The 23,811-nt window shown below is 31.9% G+C and overlaps 1 long non-coding RNA gene across 1 annotated transcript; it reads left to right on the top strand.

The window, feature by feature from the left end:
• The first annotated feature begins 641 nt into the window (after positions 1 to 641).
• On the top strand, positions 642 to 23,811 carry LOC129232536 (uncharacterized). Its single transcript, XR_008581363.1, has 3 exons — positions 642 to 726; positions 4,655 to 4,792; positions 22,809 to 23,811. It is a non-coding gene; the product is annotated as an uncharacterized LOC129232536 (long non-coding RNA).

The raw sequence follows: 23,811 nt of genomic DNA on the forward strand, positions 1-23,811 counted from the left end.
GACGGGGAATATTACCTTAAACTTAATTGGTAAATTTGAAAAAAAAAACTGACTTTACTGACTAAATTCTGCAAAAATTGACTTATAGTGACCAATTTTTAAAATACTGACTTTGACTGACCCGTTTTATGACCTGGACACATGCATCTTTTATACTGTCATATTTAATTAATACTTCGTTCATGAAGAAGTGTTATTGTTGAACTCGACAAAAGTCACACAATTTTAATTAAAAGATACGTAAATGATAAAAAAAAAATACATACAAGTCGGAACACCAGGAATGGACATGATTTAATCTAAGGCAAAATCTAAATGGGAACATCCAATTCGAGCTTTGAGCTTCGAATGAAATTTCGCGGCCAAAACAAACACGGGTGTCACTTCAGTTCCTTAACTGCATAAATCATCACCAAAACCTCACCAGACAAATATATTAAAATTACAGCCGGAAAAAAACTCTAGAATGCTTAAATTGAGTTTATAATTACGCTTCAAGCTTATAATGCCCTTTTTTTTTTGGTTAGGTTGGTTCCACCATTCATTGCATTTGCTGCGTGCACTAGTGTTTCATAGTTTAGCCTTGTGAATACATTTTATTTTATTTATATTGTTTCAGTTTAGCTTTGGCAACAGATTGATGTAAATAGAAAATAATTTGTGAAAACTATTGGTTTCAGAATGTCCCCGCGCCAAGTTTACACATAGTAAAAATTCTAACAAGGAGTAAGTTCATGAAATATTTAACCAAATTTAAATGTTTTTTTAAAAGTCTTAAAACACTGTAATAATAAGAGAATGACACACAATTAATTAAAGAATGTTTTATAGGCATGAAGACAACAACGCTATATTATTGTAAGCTATGAGATGCGAATCTGTTTTTTAATTAGAAATAAAATGGTGATGTTCAAAACTAAATAACACAAAAATATTAAAGGTTTGAAACAGTGCAGAGCAAAGAAAGCGTCCAGGCCCCGTTTTGAAGTAAGACAGTAATAAGACACAGAACGTGCGTAAATGAGCCCCAATGAACATGCGTAGACGTGCTCCGTCGGCAAGTTTGGATTTATTTTTTACATGCAACAAAATATAATATGTTTTCTGTCCATACAAATACACTTCTCAAAAAAGGATAAAATTCTGCTAATTTTCGTATATTTATTTGTTCTTAACTGTGTATTATTTATCCACAATAAGCTTCAAAACGTTCAACACAAAATTGACTCAACTTGGTAGAAAAAGTTTTTCCATCTGCATGCTAAACCGAAGCTCGATGGATGCTCAAAAACTTGTGAGAATATTTGCTAGGGAGTAGCATCAATTTGGTACGACTGTCGGATCTCCAGTTATGACTCGTTTGGGAAAAAGGGCACTGCGTATAGGTGTAAATGTCCCCCAGTCTACCCTGCAATAGATGATAATATTTCATCAGAAGAAAAAAAATGTATATTTAAAACTCCTTTAGTTTTAGAGTAGTTTTTCTAGTCTTGGCTGTAGTGTCATTTCATGATCAAAAATTACATTATCCCTAATCTCCCCTTGGAAAATGGTGATCTTTTTTTCTAAAATTTATCAAGCTGCTATATTCTGATTGTTTATTTTAAATTTCGAATGAGTTATATTACAAACATAAATTGAAAACAAAAATTGCACTAGTTCTTAAACAAAAGCACTTAAGTTTTATTCATCAAACTAACATTATTCTTCAAATACTTAAAATACACCACCAGCTCAGTTATTCCATCCGAGGACTGCAGTTTCGTGCTTTTTAGCACTCATCAGTCCGGAATAGGAATCAGATGAGCTGGCGGAGAAAATCCTCTTAACAAGAAGTTTTGTATACTCTTACTACAAAATACCATGCCTTGCCATCAATCATTGAGTTGAACCGCACCATTGCTGCGGTCACTCATCTGGTGTGCTAATTCTACATTAGTTACCAGTTTGTTTGGCTCTCTTGGCTCCCTTAAGAGGATTTTCGCCGCCAGCTCATGTGATTCCTATTCCGGGCCGATGAGTGCTAAAAAGCACGAAACTGCAATCCTCGGATGGAATAACTGAGCTGGTGGTGTATTTTAAGTATTTCTGCCTTAGCCCTGGCTTAGGGCGGTAACTTACTACAAAATATTATTCTTCAATTTATGATTTTTAAAGGAATGTATTAAAAATATTATGCTAAAATTATTTTTCTTATATCAGCTTCTAAATATTACATTTAATAGTCCTTTGAGTTATAAGTGGAACTGAAATTACTTTGGCAGTGTTGCAAGTTTCTTTTCATAACTTTACCAACTGTTACAGAAGGGAGTTTTTATATAATGGAGTTATTAGCGATTTACTCACATAAAATATTTTTTAAAATGAACATTTCAGAGAAAAATATATGAAATATTCATTAATTACCTCTAATTAATTCTTATATTTATGCATTAATAGTAGTATAGTAACTACAAATTGGTTAGATTAGACCCCTTTAGCTTTAGCACACTTTTGGATAGTTTAAGACTCTTTTGGATGATAAACTTCCTGCTCTGTCCAAAACCCTGGTCTTGATTACATTATTTTGTTAAAATGTAGAGTATGCAACTAGACACTTTCTTTGCCAGAACTATTTAATTTACTGTTTGATAAGAATATTATTTTGTTTTGAGTTGGTGTGTTGTTTGGACTAACCAAAAATAAAACAATGCTAATCAAACAATAAAAAGTAAATTAAATAAGTTATGGCAAAAAAAATATATATCTTGTTGCGCAAGCCCAGATCTATAAATACTACCCCCTCCCCCTGCAACAAAATCTGTAGAACCCCTCCACAGAGGCCAGCAGTGCATATTCGCAACGTTATAAGTCTCAGTATTATTCTTTTTTTTTTCTTCAATTTCTTGGACGGTTAGACCCCTTAAGGATGTGAGCCGCATAAAGACATGGAGGGCTGCTTAAGGACATGAGCTGCGTACCTGCACTGCAGGTACACAGATCCGGGCGTGATGTTGCAAACTCTACATTTGGACAAAATGCTGTGAAATGGCCTTTTAGCAAGTAAACATGCAATTCATGAACTGAACTGGTTTATTTACAACATCACTTTTGATTCAAATCCTAATTTTATATAATATTTGATTCATTCTTCTGCAATGTGGAATTTTGCAAACCTGAATTTTTAATTTTTGAATTTTTCAGGAATGATGCAGTTTGGCATTTTTTCGAAAGACAAAATATGTATCTTGGGAAAACTACACTAGTTTATAAAACATGTACATTTATTTTGCAGATAATGATGCTTTAGTTTGTAAAAAAGACACAAAGTGTCATTACCATCCCATGTTAAAAAATCATGTAGAAATTACAAAAAAAAAAAATAGTGGTTTTAATTCTACAATTAAGTACTAGCAATAGCCTGTGACGGAAAATAAAAAAACAAATAGGGTAAATGCTCCAGTAGTCAGCCTTTTAAGAGATCAGTTGTTAAGTTTTGTTAACCTATAAATTTCAGCTATCAATACAACAACAAAAACAATGTAAAACTTTAGGCTGTACCTTTCTGATAATTCAGATATTCACTTACTTGTTTCTGGAATAATACTTTTATTTTAAAAACCAAGCTATTGTTACTATGAGAAAATGCTCCAGTAGTCGGCCATAGAAACCTAGTAGTCGGCCGTTTCATTTTCGTTACTCTTATGAAGTGAATAAATTTGAACAAAATTGAATGCTTATATTTTGTTGCCATTTTAATTTTTCCTAAATATGACAAATTATATTTACCTAACTATTATTTACTCATTTCAATAGCAAAACACTAGAACAGCCGGAAATAACTTCTGGAGGGGGGCGTTTTTATCAAAACTACCTTCTGGGGGATTTTTTTTTTTTTTTGATTAAGAATACCTTTTGGGGGGGGGGATGATCAAAAATACCCTTGTGAGGGTTTTGTTTTTGATCAAAAATACCTTCTGAACGGGTTTTTTGATCAAAAATACCTTCAGGAGGGTTGTTTTTTTTAGTCAAAAATACCTTCTGAAAGGGTTTTTTTTTATCAAGAATACCTTCTAAAGGTTTTGTTTAGCAAAAATATCTTCTGGGTGGGTTTTTTTTGATCAAAAATACCTTCTGGATGTTTTTTTAGAATCAAAAATACCTTCTGAAGGGAATAATTTGATTGAAAGAGTCCTTTCGTTTGCATAAACTACTGTATTAGAATTTGCATTTATGTTAAAACCAATGCCTTTGAGGGGTGCTTTAACTTCCCATCCCCCATAATACTGTGACACTGCCAGGGGAAACAAGCGTAAACTTAAGTCAACCATTTGCTAATTTTTCAATGTGCAGCCAAGAATTCCTTCCAATTTTTTTAAAAATTGAACTTAGTGTAGATTAATTGAAATGTTACATGGTCGTGCATTTACGCAGGGGTTGCTATACACCTAGAAAAGAGGGAAAACATTGAATTGTCAATAACCTGGACCTGGCCATGATATAACTCCGTAATTTTATTGATTTAAAATAGAAAAATCATACAAAAAGCATTCTAAATCAAAAGCAAATTAATGTAGCAGTTTGCTACTTTTTGTTTCTGTCTGTCTGTCTTTGCATTAATTATTATTAATTCATAATTATTTAATCCTCTTTAATGCCATTGTTTCACTTGCAGATATTTCAAATGGGAGATTTCGGGATGAATGAAAAAAATCATCATCTGCCTTCCTGATGTATTCTCACTGTTTTGCTGCCAAGTTTCGGCATCTTCAGTTTTGTGGTTTGATGTAGCATTACTGCAGGCCAGAGAATGGTAACTCTTTCTCTCTCCTTAACTGTTTTTATATGCTGGGATTGTTTGTGATTCAGTCCTAGCTACGAACCCCTTACTCAGAAGCATTTTGTAATTAAGGTCTGTTTCATCTCAATTAAATGTTTGATCTCACATTAAGCTCTCTCGGCTTAGATTGCTTCATTTCTTCTTGGTCTGGTGTTAGGTTTTCACCACAAGTGTTCAGCTGACGTATTTCATATTGCCTTTTCCATTTGCCTTGTTAGCTTATGCTAGCTGTAACTTCTGAAGAGCATTCTTAAAAATTTTTAAGAACTGTAATTAGAAACTTACATAAACAATTATAAAAAAATTCAAACATCTTCAAATATTGTAAATCAACAGAAAAAAAATAACTGCATTATTTAAGTAGTAATAGCGAGCTCCCTACTAGCATGGAGTGATATCTGAGTGGTCTCATTCTGCGCTAAATGTCACTCCAGATAGTTTTCTCATTCCGTGGGAGAGAGTTAGTTTTCCGCTAAACTCATAAACCTTGTTCAAACAGAGCCAGCAATAACAATTTAATTTTTACATTAACAATAAAATTAAAAAATATTTAGCAAAGTTTTGTATTCCAAAACAAATGAAAACATTTATTATGAAAAAAAATTTTGTATTTTTTGGCGGGCCCCTGAGCTAGGGGTCCCCAAAGCCCTCGCTTCTCCGACTTACACTTAAATTATGCCCTGCTAAAAGCTATATCAGCAGAGTAAATTTCGAGGCTTTTTGGTTCATAAATTGATTTAATATTATGTAAATGCTGCTGGTATGGCAAATAATAAGAAATGGTAAACCATCATTACTTTACTGTGTCAAGATCAAAAGAGTTCTTTGAAGGAAAAATTAAGGATAACAACAACGTTTTATTGCACAAAACTTGCAGATTACTGCACACATGTGTTTCAATTTTGCAAAGAACACTTTTTTCCAGTGCAAACGAAGTGTACGGATGAAAAGACATAGGACAAAAGCCGAAAGTAACTTGAAGGGTTTTTCCTTGATCTGGCTGTATCTTAACTGACTGAATTCAAGTTAATTATTCTCGTATTTTTCAAAGCAGCCTTTAAAACAATTGGCAGTGATCTATAGGACAGGGGCAAATACAAACTACCATACTCAATGTGGACAGAGAATTGTCGACTGTTTAGGGGAGTGGACTCCCCTTGTATCCGCCCCCCCCCCCCTACGGACACATCAGCCTGTGCTACATTTGCAAGTTTAATCCTCATTTGTGATGTTGTAGAAAAAAATCTTCACTTCTAAATGTGTTTTTTTCTTTCCTTTAAAATTATTTATATGTAAAAACACCATCTTCATTTATATTTGAAGTAATAACTCAACAGTTTGAAACTATTGTAACTAAATAGACTACTTTAGAAGAGAAAAGCAGCGCGCTAGAACAAAGAACGCAGTTGAGAGCAGTGAACAACACAAAGGAAGGGCAAGCTAGGGGCGGCAGAGCATGTGTGATGTGCACGCTGCATAAACATTTGAAGGCCATTTCGCAATTGCCTAGGTCATTCAACTAACTGTACATTACGTATTTATTTCTCTAGAGTCTCATTGTAACCATTCGTAGTTTCAAATGAGAGACAATTATAAATTGTCATTCCATTTTCGCCAGTTTGGTGAAAAATCTGGCTGAATATTTAGAATTCAAAGTCAAATGGGCAGCTAAAGATTTTATTCGATTTTTCGCTGACATTTTCCAGACATAGGCTTACATATATCTCAATTTCATTGTTTTTTACTCCTGATGTCCAGTGTTATAGGTAATTGACCGATTAATGCAAGAAAAAGCGTAGTGCGCTTCATATCAGTTGTTTTAAATAGCTTCCATTTGTTGTCCTTGCAAAAATGTAAATGAAAGGCACCCCATGGTTTTTTTTACATTAAAGTTAATGGTTTGATCAATTTGTCATACTTATACAAATAAATACAAATACAAAAGTGACGACCAGCAACAGGCTCTGGGCATAGCATAGCTGCCAAGTGCTCCGTTTTTCCCGGAGTTTCTCCGATTTTTATTGCGTACTCCGAAAATCCGATTTTTTCAAAAAAACTCCGATTTTTTGACTTTACTTGTACACTTTTCGATTTTTGAGGACAAAGAAGAAATTTCCCTATCCTCGAAGGCAGGAATTGTGCGCAAACTCAACAAATGAGAAGACAATTTGATGCTTTGGAAGCTTAGTGTCAGGATAAACACTGAGGGGGAGCGTCGATTGGAGATCGTCGTTTCTTCATCGAGCATTTCAGCTACGTGTAAAACGTAGCCGCCGTGTTTGGTCATTCACAAGATGGAAGTTAGTAGACGATGCTTAAGCGCCTTCGTTTTCAAAGACAAAGTAGAATTGGGTGTTTCTTTTAACTGCAAACTAATGAAAATAAGCAAAATGTGCTGCAAAAAAAAAATTTTTTTTTTTGGTTATTTTAAATAATTTTATTGAGAAATATGAAAACAGTTATACCATTTAAAATTTCATTTTATCCTTATTGCTTTGGACACGAATGTGCTAAAAATTCGCAATTAAATTGTAGTTTCATGGGGATTTTTTATTTTTAAATTGTTTTCATGCAATACATTCAAAATTTTATATCTGAATTTTTGACTTAGTCGCCATATTTGGTCATTTGCGAGATTTTAGTACACAAGACTCTTAAGTGGCTAAGTTTTCAAAATCGGAATTGGATGTTTATTGCAATGCAAACTATTGAAAATAATACAAATTTTTTCTTTTTTGGAAAATTCTAAATTTTTTTTCTTGAAAAATGCAAAAATTTTTTTCTTCAGAATATTATTTTATCTTCATTGGTTTAGACTCTAATGTGCTAAAAACTCGCTATTTCGTCTAAATTTTAGTTCTTTTAAGGCTCATTAATTATTTATAATTACTTTTAATGCAACAAACTCAAAAACCTATTGTCATGAATTTTTCGCGTTGTTGCCATGTTTTGTCATTTGAAACATGGAAGTAGACAAGACTATTAATAGTTTAAGTTCCCGAAAACAGAATTAGTTGTTTGTCTCAATGCAAACTATTAAAAATAACAAAAGGCAAAAAGTTATGTTTTTTTTTTAAAAATAATTTTCTTGAAGGGGAAATTTTATCTATTTGATCCTTATTGCCTTGTAGGCTTTGCTATAAACTGAAACTATTTCATGTAAATTGAAGGTTCCTGCTGACTTCTCATTTTTTTTTTAAATTTTTTTAAAATTATTTCTTTTTAAATAAATGGGAAACTTATTTTAACTTAAATTTTCCATGTGCAAAAAAGGTATTGAATATCTCTCTTTAAATCCTATTCATCTATTATTTTTTTAGGGAAGTTGTAAAAACTGCCTCCCCCACTCCAGTTCGTATTTCAAAACTTGGCGACATTGGTGGCTACTAAGTTTTTGGAGTCTAGTGGCCACTGGCCACTTTCAAAATTTCAGAGTCTTGACCTTTACTATGAAGTTGCTTTATTTCCAAATATAAGAAATAATTGTGTTTTTTAATCTTCAATATGTTCTTATGCAATGCATTTTCAATACATGTAGGATATGTATAAAAGCATATTTTTAAAAAAGATTGCAGTTTTATTAAATTAAACAGTAATCATGTTTTTTTTTTTTAACTTTTCAATATGTATCTACGTAATGTTGCTTTTTTAATGTAAAATAATTTTGTTTTAAACTTGGTTGTAGTTTCGTGGAAAATCTAACGTGAAAATTCAGAAAAAGTGCTTAGAATTTATGGAAACTTATGGTACAGACGGAAGGTTTAGCGCAGGCCACGATTTCATGCTCCTATTTTAACCCTCAGTGCTCCTATTTTTTCCCTTAAGTGCTCCCATTTTTTGTATCTTGAGGTTGGCAGCTATGATATGTTTTTAAGAGTGATTTTAATCATTTCTTAAAATTCTTATGTTAACTGGTTTCTGGAAGTAAAGTATTTTTTAAAAAATTTCTGATATCTTTCCTTGTAGAAAAATTTAATATACTGTTTTGTAGTTTTTTTTTTTTTTTCCAAAAAAAAAAAATGACTTGATATGTTTTTTTTTTACCATTTTGTTAAAAAAGTAGCATCTTTTTAAAATATATCTTTAGTTCATCAACTTTACACAACTTAAAACGTTTAAAATACCGCATTTTATACAAACATACAATGGATTTTAAGTAGAGCAAAGAAAGGAAACCATTATCATTGGTAACGTAAATCAGGGAAATTTGATGAACATAATCAGGGAAAAGTCAGGGAACTCTTTTTCACAGTTCCTGTCGCCACCCTCTCTTAATTTTCGGCGTAGTCGCCATGTTTGGTCATTCCCAAGATGTTGGTACGGAAGACTTGGTAAGTGCCTACGTTTTCGTAAACATAATTAGATGTTTATTGCAATGGAAACTGCTGAAAATTATGCCATTTTTTCAGATAATTCTTAATTATTGTCTCAAAAAATGTAGAATTTTATCTTCAGAATGTTATCTTATCTTCATTGCTTTAGAGGCTGATGTGCTAAAAACTGACCGTTTCATCTAAGTTGTAGTTTATAAGGATTTTGAATTTTTCTCTACTTTTTTGTAACAAATTCAAAAATCTATTTAGAATCATGCATTCTTCGCGCTGACGCCATGTTTGGTCATTTGCAAGATGGAAATAGACGAGACTATTACTTCCCTAAGTTTCCAAAAACAGAATTTGATGTTTACCTCAATACAAACTATGGAAGATTATATATAATGTACAATAAATCATGCTTCTTTTTAAATGATTTTCATAAAAAATGTCAATTTTTACCTGCACAATTGTATTTGCTTTGGAAGCTTTGCTACAAACTGAAACATTTAGCTAAAATACAGTTTCCTGCCAACTTCTCACATTTGCTAATTTATTTATTGATTCATTTTCTCAAAAAAAAAAAGAAAAATCAAAAGCCTATTTTAATTTAAATTTTCCACATTTAAATAAATATATATTGAATAATTGCTTTTCATAGTTCGCAGAATTCTATTTATTTTTATGGAAGTAGTGAAAACTGTTCCCCCCCCCTTTTTTTTATACTTTAAAATGCGGCGACAGTGGTGGCCACTAAGTTTTTCAGGTCTAGTAGCCACTGGCCAGTTGGAAAATTTCTGAGTCTTGAACGTGTATTTTATGAAAACTTAAAATAATTAAAACTGATAATAATGCTGCAGATTATTTTCAACTGCCCAAAAGTGTGTCGCAGACTGGCTAGAAAGTTTCTGCTTCCGGGGTTCCCATTGATTAGAATAATATTTCTGCTGCACAAAGACTTTTTTTCTGAGGATCAAAAAGTTAAAAGTAAAAATTTCCTGTATGCCTATTGAAAACAGACTGTCATTTCCATCAGCTTTCGGATCGCATTTCGACCGGCGGATCGGAATCGGTTGATGCCGGCGAATCGGAATTCGTCTATGTAATTTGTATTGCTTTGAACTGACGGACGCTTTATTAAATTTTTTACACCTTTCCAAAATGAAAATGGATTTTGAAATTTTTTTTATCTTCTCCGCATTTCCGGCCTGGGGTTCGTTATCGAGTTTAAGAATTTACGGGTTGGGGGGGGGGGGGACCTTTGGATTGCGCGGGATTTACCGATTTTCTGCGTGTTTCGCGCAATATCGAGCTCTATTTCAAACCCTGATATTCAATAATTTTTTTTAAAGATTTATAAATATGTTATAATGTTTATATAAGATGTGGTTTTGTTTTATGCTTTGCTTAAAATAAGGTTTCCATGATCATTGTACGTCTTTTTTGTGAAATACAGTAGAATACCTTTATAACGCCGACCCATATAACGCAATTCTCTATAAACCGCACAACTTTTCAGATTTAAACAATAGGTTTTTAAGTTGAAAAAATCCCTTTGATTTGCCTGGCTAGCATAAAAATTGTTAGGAAAATTAAATTTTGAAACAGTTTTTCATCTTTCCAGCTTAATTCAAATTTTTTAAATGAAAATTAATATTCACAGTAGAGAGAGAATATCAGATGACTCTTGAAAATGCAGCTGTTATGCAAACGATGAAGCTGGCAGAAGTGAAGGATAATTCACTTTCTTTTAATTGTAAATCATATTTATTTGTGAATGATTAGTTGTATAATTAGTGTTTTAAAACTCATTGCAGATAGAACTCATTCTGAAGTGCTAATATATGTATATTCTGAATATTAGTTTCAAAGTTTATGAAATGACCTATATAATGCCGAAAGCTGTATAACGCAAAAGCTCTGGTCCCAAGGTGTGCGTTATAACAGTCTTCCACTGTAATATGTTGAACTATTACTTTTTTTAACTATATTAGTCATGGTATATGAAAAAAAAACTGCAAGTTTTTATTTTGTTCTGAACTAATTTTGGAGAAAAAAGGAATATTGCAAGAGTCTAAAAATCTGTTACACACACAAAAAGAGGGATCTATACATAGTTTTTTCAGTTGAAGTGAAGATTGTATGATGCAGTAGGGGAAGGTGGAGCACCTTGGGACATGGCCCACCTTGGGACACCATAAATTTCAGCTTTAACACTAGAACCACGGAAATTTCCGTATACCTAAAACCGCGGGCAGGGGTCAATTTGACCCACAGCTTAAAATGGGTTCGTTGATGTTTAAAAGAGTCAAAGAAATATTTTTTTTTTGATGAACAAGAGTAATACTACTAAGATTATACAATATAATAGTAACAGCTCTTGCATGTATTCAAGAGCTTCCTTGCCCGAAAGCAAACGACGTTTTCTTGACATTTTTTTGCCGAGACAAAGAATGGTTTGCAACTAGCAGTATAAACGCAGCTCTGTCAGATAACAAAAGGAAGAGTATCAGTCTTATCAGTAACCTGTCTTGTTCTATGACCTTGACCCATTTAACCTTCAGTGTCTACTGTAGGTCCTTTTCATACCAATTAAGGCGCATTTTTGACTGTTACCGATTCCAAGAATCGTTTCGTTTTGCATCTACTAAGCGAAGGGTCATTCTGACCCATATCGCGGTTTCAGGTATAAGAATTAATATCTTGGAAATAAAAAATTCTGAATGGCTAATTCTTTTGCAGGTTAATATTTATACAATTTAAGAAAAAATCAAAGAGTTTCAAGTCATTCCGCTCGTAAAATCTCTGAAAAAATGGAAATGAAATTTGATTTGGGTCAAATTGACCCCTACCGTGGTTCTAGAGTTAATTTTGTAAACAAAAATTAGTTCTCTTGGACATCATCAATGACAGCAGGATTTATGCTTTACTTTGGAATTGCTCACATGAACAGTTCAAGACTAATATAATTTTCTGTGTTTTGAAAGGTTTGGAGTTGCATTAATTGGTGGTTTAATTATTAAATATTTTTTTAAACTAAGAAGTGGAATAATTTCAATCATAGCAAGTGGGAATTAAAAATTTTCCTTTCACAATAATTTTAAGGTTAAAAAATGTATTATGTAGCTAAGTATAACTTTTAAAAAGTTGATATTGTTACCGATCCGGTTCGATTTCCAACTTTCTTGAAAGAACGACACAGTTCTTGAGAAAAAAACACAAGAGATTTATTTACACTATGTACAGGAAAGACCCTTAACAACTGCTAAATTTATCATCAGCAATTAAGCAAATATCAATCGACACCGTAAACTCGACGGTTACACACGTCTTTACATCCAAATACGAAAAACAACACAGTGAAATGCCTCGCAATAAACAGAGCTAATACGCTCTCAGTACAACTTCTCAATCGAGACTGACTTTTTATGCAGCAGAGCGCAGAGGCTATTTATAAATCCTTGAAAAGTTTCCACAATGTTCCATTGAGAAGTTTCGATAACATTCTACAAATATCTCCTACTTCTTTTTATTCATTCACAAATTTTATGAATGAAAAAATAGGGGGACCGTATACTTCAGTCGAATGTCATGGGGTTGTATGTTCATTACAAGAAACTATTTATAGGTTACGTTACTACAATAATTTTAGATGAAAGACTGGAATAAACGCCCAAATTTAGCTAGATTACGACAAATTAAAAACAAAAATAATTACTATTTACAGAATTTGTAACAATATATAATAACAATCTTAAATGTGGCAGATTGGGACACTGTCCCAAGCTGCTCCACCAATGTACAGTGCAGAAAAAGCTCATTTCAAAAGTATTACAATAATAAAATAACAGAAATTGTGAGATCTAGAAATAAAAATAGGAAGTTCCCTGCTGTTGATGCGTCTGTTGTTGAAACAGCAGCAGAGAATGTTATTAGTAACGAGATTTCAATTATTTAAGATGACGCTTATCAGGATTATTGCTTGTGTCTCAAGGTGCCCCACCAAGTGGAGTATTTTGAGACGTCGTAACAACTTTTTAATTTTTTTTAATGAAAATTTAATTTGATGAAATAATGAAGTAAAATTTATTTTTATTGAAGCAAAAATTTCTAAATTGCATGTTGAGCTAAGTTTGGTGCAAATTGGTTTGAAAGTAAAATTTCTAAAAATCATTACCCAAAAAGTGTCCAAAGGTGCCCCACCTTCTCCTATAGTTACATTTAGAGCAACACAATCTAAAAATGTGAAATTAATTTATTTAAAAAAAAAATCAACTGATTTAAATCAACGTTTCCTGATTTTAAGCAGGTCCTTAGGTATGCCAAGGGGCAAATCCATAACAGTCACAATGTTTTAGAGGAATATGTTTTTCTCAAGGCATTTTCAAAATTAGCTTTATGAAGGATAAAAATTTTATTTGTTTTGAAAACTGAAAGCATTTTGCTTTTTTTTTTCCATTAGAATAAAATAGTTTTCTATTTTTAGATTGAAGTTCAATCAAGGGATTGTGTATGTGACCACAGTTTAGTAGTGCAGTCTTGGTGACTGTCATTAGCTCACATTTGAAGCTTAAAATTTGAATGAAGATGGAAGACAAGTCATATTCCTGTGAATATTGTGAAAAGACATTTCGTTATGTTTCATGCTGGAAAATCCATTTGAGGACACACACAAAAGAAAAACCATATTCATGTGAAATTTGTAAAGCGTCATTTTCTGAGAGTGGAAGTTTGATGAAGCATTTGAGGACACACACAAAAGAAAAACCATATTCTTGTGAAATTTGTAAAAATTCATTTTCTCAGAGTGGAAGTTTGATGAAGCATTTGAGGACACATACAAAAGAAAAATCATATTCATGTGAAATTTGTAAAGAGTCATTTTCTGAGAGTGGAAGTTTGAAATGCCATTTGAGGACACATACTAAAGAAAAACCGTATTCTTGTGAGATTTGTAAAAAGTCATTTTCTCACAGTGGAAGTTTGAAATGCCATTTGAGGACACATACTAAAGAAAAACCGTATTCTTGTGAGATTTGTAAAAAGTCATTTTCTCAGAGTGGACATTTAAAAATCCATTTGAGGACACATACGAAAGAAAAACCATATTCATGTGAAATTTGTAAAGAGTCATTTTCTGAGAGTGGAAATTTGAAACGCCATTTGAGGACACATACAAAAGAAAAACCATATTCATGTGAAATTTGTAAAGAGTCATTTTCTGAGAGTGGAAGTTTGAAAGTCCATTTGAGGACACATTCAAAAGAAAAACCGTATTCATGTGAAATTTGTAAAAAGTCATTTTCTCAAAATGGAAGTTTAAGGAGCCATTTGAGGACACATACAAAAGAAAAACCATATTCATGTGAAATTTGTAAAGAGTCATTTTCTGAGAGTGGAAGTTTGAAAGTCCATTTGAGGACACATACAAAAGAAAAACCGTATTCATGTGAAATTTGTAAAAAGTCATTTTCTCAAAATGGAAGTTTAAGGAGCCATTTGAGGACACATACAAAAGAAAAACCATATTCATGTGAAATTTGTAAAAAGTCATTTTCTCAGAGTGGACATTTAAAAATCCATTTAAAGGGTCATTCAAGAGAAAAACCACATTTTTGAAAAATTTAAAAAGGCATTTCCTCAGAATAGAAATTTAAAGAGCTTTTCGAGGACGCACACGAATGAAAATCGGTATTCGTGTGATGTTTGGATTCTTCACATTTGAAATACCATTCAAGGACACATGCTAAACAAAAACAATATTCTTATAATTACTGTACAAATAATTTAAATTCCAGTTACTATTTGAAAATACCTAGGAAACGAATTGACAAACAAAAAAAATAATAATTAACTAACCTTGTGATCTTTTTGGAGAATAAAAAAGTTTCAGACATTTATGAATGCTCACTAAAGGACCAGATTTGTGTTTTTCTTTTCTTATTAAATATTTTATAAGAGCACATGTTGAATAGCTGTTTCAGAATAAGCACCAACGCAATAGCACAGTGTTGTGATTTGTGTCACATCACCTTTGTCAGTTTTTTTTTACTGAAAACTGCTTTTGAGAGTGCTTTCTTCAAAGAAGCCATTATTGTTGTGATAAAATGAGCATTACTGTAAATTTAACTATGAAAGTATGTCCTTGGATTATCATAAAGAAAGATCTTGTTCCTACTGATGACTGTTACACATCATTTACTTAGTATGCGTATGAAATGGCAAATGATATCGGAGGAGATCCCAGCGGCCTTAAAGACCCTTTGCCCATTTTTCCCGAATTAAGTTCCGGCAACGCAAAAGAACCAATTTCGGAATTCCAGATCGGAGGTCCGTCAATTGTATAGTTTGTGTTTCCATTTCGTGAAGTCCAAACTCGGTTCGTCCTATGGACAATATGTGACTAACCATTTTCTTTGCCGAGATTACCCTTCCATCAACCACCAGTGGGTGCAACAGTTGACACTTCTACTTTAACGGGAGAAAAACAATATTTTGAACTTGAACTACTTTTTGATGACAATTTGATTCACACCATCATGGAAGAGTCGAACTGATACGCGCAATAACGAATTCAAAGTGAACATTTGAATTCAAAAATTGCATAAAAACTTGTTGCCTACAAAGAGGTAGCGAGTTGAAATGAAAGAATTTCTTTCACACACTCCATGTTTTGATCAGGACAGAGTAGTCTTGAAACACCATTCTTGGACAATTTTCTGACCTGTGACAGATTAATGTTGATGATAAAACAAATATTAAAATCGTTTTTTTTTTTTTTTTTGACGTGCTATTCTCAAATCTATTTCACAGGCATGCAAATAAATAAATTTGCACAAAAGCTTTCCGCAACACTGTTGGTTCATTATAGCATGATCTCCTTTCTGTGATGCCTGCATGGAGGAAAAGGAAGGTTTACAATCGATGTAAAAAATGCTAAAAATGACAAGTGGTGCAAAGTTACTCCAACAATTGTGAAGTTTACTTTCAAAACAGATTATATCCACTTTTTTAAAAAAAACTTTTTTTTTTTTGAGCAATCAGGATTGCTTATTGTTTTCACTTGACTGTTTTTGGCGTTCCTATGATTTTATTTTCCCCTCAGCACCCTCCGCAGCAACACCGTCGACCGGCTCATCAAGATGCTGCACCTCTAGCGAAAACCGTCTCCAGGTTTTTACAATATCCTACACACACACACACGCCTACACACATACACACATACCCACCCACACTCATGCCTGCACACAGACGGAAACAGGCCTACGCACACACATATACGCTTGCACACAGACACAAACACACGCACCTACACACTTACACTCACACACACACTCTCACACATACACATATATATACCTACACACTCATACATACACCTGCACACTCATACATACACCTACACACATACTCAAACATATACACACACAAACACACACCTACACACTCACATACACACAACTACCCACACACTCATGCCTGCACACAGACACAAACACACATGCCTACACTCATACACATACCCCTACACACAAACACACATACCCCCCACACACAAACACACACGCCTACATATACACATCCACTCGTCATTGTGCAAAACATAATTTTAATTCAAGATGACAATATTCAAATTAATTTTTTATTATTATTTTTTTTTTTTTTTTTTTTCAGAATCTCTAATAAGAGCCCTATCGACCCATGAATTTGTTTCTTCTCGAAGTGGTTCATATCCACTGTAAAAAAATGTGTAAACATTGGTTTTGCCACCTGAGCGGCGTATATCCATCCCCTTATTTTTTGCCAGGTCTTTCACATCAAAGTGGAACTTATCCCTTATTTGCCGGTACCCACTCATTCGCTTTCATATCAAAAGGGCACATATCCAAATTTGAATTGGCCACTTCTAGTTCAAAATTTGTTCACAAATAAAATAGAGGAGTGAGGTGCTGACTGAGCATTTCCAATCAAGCGTGATACCCGTCCGTATTAAGAAATCGCAGCACTTTGCGCCTTGTGCAAGTCTGTTATAAGTTTGGCGAGGGTGAAATGAAATTGTGATTACTAAATTAATATTAAATTAGTTTTATTACTATTGAATTGTGATTAATTAGTGATTAAATTGTGATTAATTAAAAACTTGTTATTAATTAGTGATTAAATTGTGATTAATTAAAAACTTGTTATTAAAAAAAAATTGTGATTAACTGTAATAAAAATTTTGATCTATATTAATACCTACAACTTTGTTATTTGAATCGGCTTGGGGGGTTCCATTGTTTATATTTAATTGAATCGAAAGTCCTTTTTTTCTTTTTTTTGAAATGTTCAATGAAAAGAATTAAGTATGAGGGAATAAAGTAGAGTAAAAAAAATTGTATGTTAAAAATTTTGAATATTAAGTTTCAGTTTTAAAGTTTATTTCTGTAGAAAATGTGTGTGTGTGTTTTTTTTTTTTTTTTTTTTTTTTTTTTTTTTTTTTTTTTTTTTTTTTTTTTTTTTTTTTTTTTTGCAAAAGGGATGATATTCACTGTATTAAACCAAAAGGGAATATATCCAAAACAGAATTGGCAATTTAGTTCTGATAAAATTGAGGAAAAATTCCAAGACTTATGCCAGTAGTCACTTGTTGTCCTACTAAAACATTGTGAAAAATTCGAAATTCCAACAGTTAGTTTGTGTGCGTAAAACGTTTTTTTCGTTTTGCCAAAAATATATAAAACTGGATATAATCCGTTTTGAAAGTAAGCTAGAAAATGCGTGTGTTTTTTTCAAGAGGGATGATATCCACTGTTTTTACAAAAAAGGAATGTGTCCAAATAAAAATTGGCATTTTAGGTCTGATAAAATTGAGGAAAAATTCCTGGACTTTAGACAGTAATCACTTTTGTCCTACCAAAACATTGTGAGAAATTTGAAATTCTACCAGTTATTTTTAGTGCATGTAAACTTTTTTTCGTTTTGCCAAATAAAAATTTAAAACTAGATATAATCCGTTTTGAAAGTAAACTCCTCAATTCTTGACCTTCTTTTTTTCTCATTTGAAAAATTGGTATCATTATCTTTTTCTAAAAATTGTCAAGTTTCAGAAGTTTTTATTTCATGTAGTAGCAGAACCAATTATATTTAAAAAAAACCGAAATTGTAAAAATTTTTAAAAAATAAATACTTATATTTAATCATAATTTTTTTTTTTTTTTTTTTTTTTTTTTTTTTTTTTTGAGCAATCACGATTGCTTATTGCTTTCATTTGACTATTTTTGGCATCCTATCATTTTATTTTCCCACCGCCACCTTCCGCAGCACCACCGTCGACCGGTTCCTCACGATGCTGCTCCTATAGCGAAAGCCGTCTCCAGGTTGCATCCATGTCCTACACACACGCGCATACATACACAACTACACACGCACACACACACATATACCTACACACACACATACACATGCAGACACGCATATGTACAGACACCTACACATATACACACAACTACCCATACATTCATGCCTGCACACAAACACATACGCCTGCATTCACACACTTGTGATTGCTAAAAACATAATTTGAATTCAAGAAGTCAACATTCAATATTTTTTTTTTTTTTTTTTTTTTATGGTTTAAAAAAAAAATTTTGGTTTCATGCAAAACTTATCCTAAATATATTACACATTTTAATAAGCCTCCTCTGAGTTATAAATGGAACTTTTTATAAAATATTTCAAGAGGAAAATACTCATTAATAAAAACTTATTAATATTTATATTTATACATTACAAATATTGCAGTAAATACAATTTGATTAGATTAGACCCCTTTAGCTTACTGTTGGACAATTTTAGATGGTAAAATCCACCTGTCCTGTCCAAAACCTCAACCCTGAACTTTTATTTTTCTTCAGTAGAAATTGTCCTTGGGGGCTGATCTATGTCAAACCATCTGATTCCGAGTTATCCTGAAGAAATATGTGCTATAGTTGGGGAAAACCTAACCTGGCAGCGTTAAAAAGCTACACAAATTCTGATTTCGGCATTACGACGCGCCTAGGTTAAGTTTGCCCCAACTTAAGGGTTATAATTTTTTTTTTTTTTTGAATGTAATAGAAAACAATGAACGTTTTGATACAGAGCCAAAAAATGACAATTATTTATTGACAATTATTTAAATGACATTTGATTTATAAAAAATGTACTACGCCAATGACATTAATATTCCTAAAGCTAAAGTTTGGTAGTACAGGTAAGTGTGTGGCCTAATTTTCAAAGATCAGTTTCTGATGGATGTTGCTCCGTTAAAAAAATCTTGCGCATTGACTGAATTTTAAGGTTTATTTTAGGTCCTTTCTTAAAGTTTTTAAGCATAAACAGTAAAAAATGTATACGACGATACTGTTCGTACCTTAAAAAAAATATTGTTATAGACAGTTTTATTATTAATGCAGACACACATTTTGCTTGGGAATAGGGAAAATATCGCTATAGACAGGTTTATTGTTATAGACAGTATTGTTTTACACAGGTTTCACTGTATTGTGGGGATTAAACCACAAGCGGAAACTTTTAAGATGTCTTTTAAGCAGGGTTCGAAAATATCCGATATTTTGATATATATCGGATATTTTGATATATATCCTATATTTTCAATTCGCACTAACTAAAGTCTTCAAAATAGTAAATGCATCCTCAAATCACTCTTAAATTTCTTACATTACAATTACAATATGTAGACTTAAAATGAAGGTTTCTTTCATTATTTATATCTAATGTTTCAGTTTACATTTTTATCCATTTTAATGGAGTTCATTTAGCATGAGCTGCTTTACTCATTTTTTCTTTTGTTCACTACTTTAACAATTATATGATTCAGAAATAAATAATATGAATTAGTTGGTGCACAGTCATATTTTTTTCATTTTCTGAGCAATGTTTAAAATGTAATTAGGCACTTTTAGTGTGAATTAAAATTGTTTAATTACTAATAATTTTATGCATATAAAACACAAGTAAAAAAGAATTTGTATTACTTTGTTATATTAATGATGTATTATACATTATAAAAATATAGTAAATAACTTTTTGGTTATTTTTAATAATAAATGAACAATATTACTATGATTAACCTACTTTTGTTTTGAAAATACCATAATTAAAAAAATAAATATCAAAATATCATGATATTTTCAAAATAAGTATCCGATATATATCGTGATATATATCATGATATATATTGACCAATATAAATCGGCGAACCCTGCTTCTAAGGAATTTCTTCTGAAGGTCACACTTGCCCCACGTGGCGATTTTCATCACACATTTATATTTTGATTAACTTGAGCATGAATGTTACACTGTGTTAAGGAATTTTAAAAGTACATTTTCTGTTAGAAACTGACGTGTATAGTTTTTGTACATAATTATGATTTTTAGCTAATTCAAACAAGAAAAACCAGTGAAATAAGAAGCTGAACTGAAACAATAATGTAAGAAGCAGGCACTTTATTTATTAAAAAAGAAAAAAAGAAGCAGCTACATGAAAAAGGATAAAAAAAATATGCAATGAAAAACCATGACATGATGCCTTAAAACTTGTGAATCCAAACGAGAAATAGATCTGTCTTTCTTCGGCCCAAAGTTAATTGTGGAAGAATGCAGAGAATTTCAACTATTTCTGTCCCACCGATTTTATTTTTATATATCTCTATTGATAAAGTAGCACCAGGAACATTATTTTTAGTTTTTCGAGTTACAAAGCAATCTTTTTTATAGATTGACTTGATCTCTGTTATACATATTTTGACACGGTTCAAAACTATCAAAAATATCCGATTTTTGATATGTTTCCGATATTTTCAATCAGCACAAACTACAGTCTTCGAAATAGTAAAAGCATCCTCAAATCACTCTTTATTTTCTTATATTATTAGAACAGTATGTTGGACTTAAAATTAAGGGGTTTCATTTAGTATTTATATATAATATTTCAGTTTACATTTTTATCAATTTTAACGAAATTAATTCAGCATCAGCTGTTTTTCATTTTTCTTCTGTTAGCTGCTTTTACAGAGTTATACGATTCAGAAATAAAAAACATACATTAGTTGGCGCATTGTCGTAAGACATTTCCCTTTTTCTTTTTGACCGACATTTAAAATTTAATTAGGAGGAAGTTTTAATATGAATTAAAATTGTTACATTATTACTTATAATTTTGTAAATATAAAATAAAAAGGAATATTCTACTACTTTCTTGTATTAATGATGTATTAGTATGTCATAAAAATACAGTACATAACGCTTTGGTGGTTTTTAATAATAAATGTATTACTATGATATTACTAAATAATATTCCTATGATTAATATAATTTTTATATTGAAAATACCATAGTTGAAAAAATAAATATCGAAAATATCAAAATATCATGATATTTTCAAAATAAATATCGGATATATATCAGCGAACTTTATATATTTTGATTTGCCCATTTTACAGAAGACATGGTCCAGATCTCTTTCATGATCTCCTAGAAATTTAATTTCTTAATATTTTCTGATTTCTTCAGCCACTAAAGCTTTGTGGTTAATTGCTTTTAAATTCATTTGTGTCACATAGTCATTGCTTTCGTCTAAACTCTCTGTGATCCTTCTACCAATTAAAGAATCGCAGTAACCCTGCCAAAACCAACACACTATCTGCCCTGAAAGTCTGTTAACGCACCTTCCAAAATATCCAAAATATGAAAACAAAAAATCGGGATCTTTTCCCGTTTTATCTTTTTTGAATAATTCAGAAGTGGAGCGCGGGACTCCCACCGTACATTAAGTACAAATAGTAAAGCTGTCACTGGGGTGCTGAAAATATGACTAAAATGACTTTTATGGACTGAAAACCATAAGGGCAAGTATATAAATGAAAATACAGGCGGAGCGAGCTATGCATTCAGCTGCAATGCTCAAAATAATTGACGATTATATTTACAAATTAGAAGCTGAAACAAAGGGGAGAAATTCCAACCCCATCCCCATCTTTGATGGTTTCATATGCTGATTTGAAGTGAACGCTATTACAAAAGAAGTACAGAGCTAAAAGGCTTTTGCACAGCAAAACAGCTCCCCCCTTCCCCTAGATACAACCACCAAGCCTTCAAATATAGTTTTAAGAAAGAGGGGTACCACTATTTCCTAGCTACAATCATAATTTTCGTACTTTTTAGAGAAAAAAAATCTTAAAATTTGATAGTTTTTAATTTTTATCAGCTTTAGATTCAACAAAAGTCTGGACTCGATTGTTCAATAGGGATGAAGAAGGCAAAAAACGTTGATCATAAAGCAATCTGAACTAATGAATCCAATAAATAAGCTTACTCTCAAAAATAAAAAAAGTTCTCCAAATATTCAATATTGTTTTAAGATTCATGAATATTTTATGTTTAGAAAAGATGTGATTTTGTTTTATGCTTTACTATAACATAAGGCGAAAAAATCACTTGATTTAAATCAACATTTACATCAAAATAATTTAAATCAACGTTGCCTGATTTAAAGCAGGTTTGAAGGTATGCAACGGGGCAATTCCATAACGAAAACAACATTTTCTAAGTATATGTTTTTTTCTCGGGGCATTTTTAATTTTTTTTTTTTTTTTTTTTTTTGCCATTAGAATAAAATAGTTTTATATTTTTAGACTGGAGTTCAATCAAGGGTTTGTGTATGTGACCAGAGTTAAGTAGTGAAATCTTGGTGACTGTCATTAGCTCAAGTCTGAAGCTTAAAATGGGAATGAAGATGGAAGACAAGTCATATCCCTGTGAATATTGTGAAAAGACATTTAGTTACATTTCATGCTGGAAGATACATTTGACGACACATACTGGAGAAAAACTGTATTCTTGTGAAATTTGTAAAAAGTCATTTTCTCAGAGTGCAAATTTGATAGTTCATTTGAGAATGCACACCAAAGAAAAGCCGCATTCTTGTGAAATTTGTAAACAGACATTTTCTCAGAGTGGAAGTCTGAAGAGACATTTGAGGACACATACAAAAGAAAAACCATATTTTTGTGAAATTTGTAAAAAGTCATTTTCTCAGAGTGGACATTTCAAAATCCATTTGAGGACACATACAAAAGAAAAACCATATTCTTGTGATCTTTGTAAGAAGTCATTTTCTCAGAGTGGACATTTCAAAATTCATTTGAGGACACATACTGAAGAAAAACCGTGTTCTTGTGAAATTTGTAAAAAAACATTTTCTCATAGTGAAAATCTGAAGATGCATTTGAGGACACATACAAGAGAAAAATCATACACTTGTGAAATTTGTAAAATGTCATTTTCTCAGAGTGGAAGTCTAAAAAGTCATTTGAGGACACATACAAAAGAAAAACCATATTCGTGTGAAATTTGTAAAAGGTCATTTTCTCACAGTGGAAGTTTAAAGAGTCATTTGAGGACACATACAAAAGAAAAACCATATTCATGTGAAATTTGTAAAAAGTCATTTTCTCACAGTGGAAGTTTGAAGAGGCATTTCACGATACATACTAAAGAAAAACCACATTCTGGAGAAATTTAAAAAGTCATTTTCTTTGAGTGAACATTTAAAAATTCATTTGAAAGCTCACACAAGAGAAAAACCAAATTCTTGAAAAGTTTAAAAAGGCATTTCCTCAAAATCAAAACTTAAAA

The sequence above is a fragment of the Uloborus diversus genome, unplaced genomic scaffold (assembly GCF_026930045.1).
Source record: "Uloborus diversus isolate 005 unplaced genomic scaffold, Udiv.v.3.1 scaffold_125, whole genome shotgun sequence".
In the NCBI taxonomy this organism is placed as follows: Eukaryota; Metazoa; Arthropoda; class Arachnida; order Araneae; family Uloboridae; genus Uloborus; species Uloborus diversus.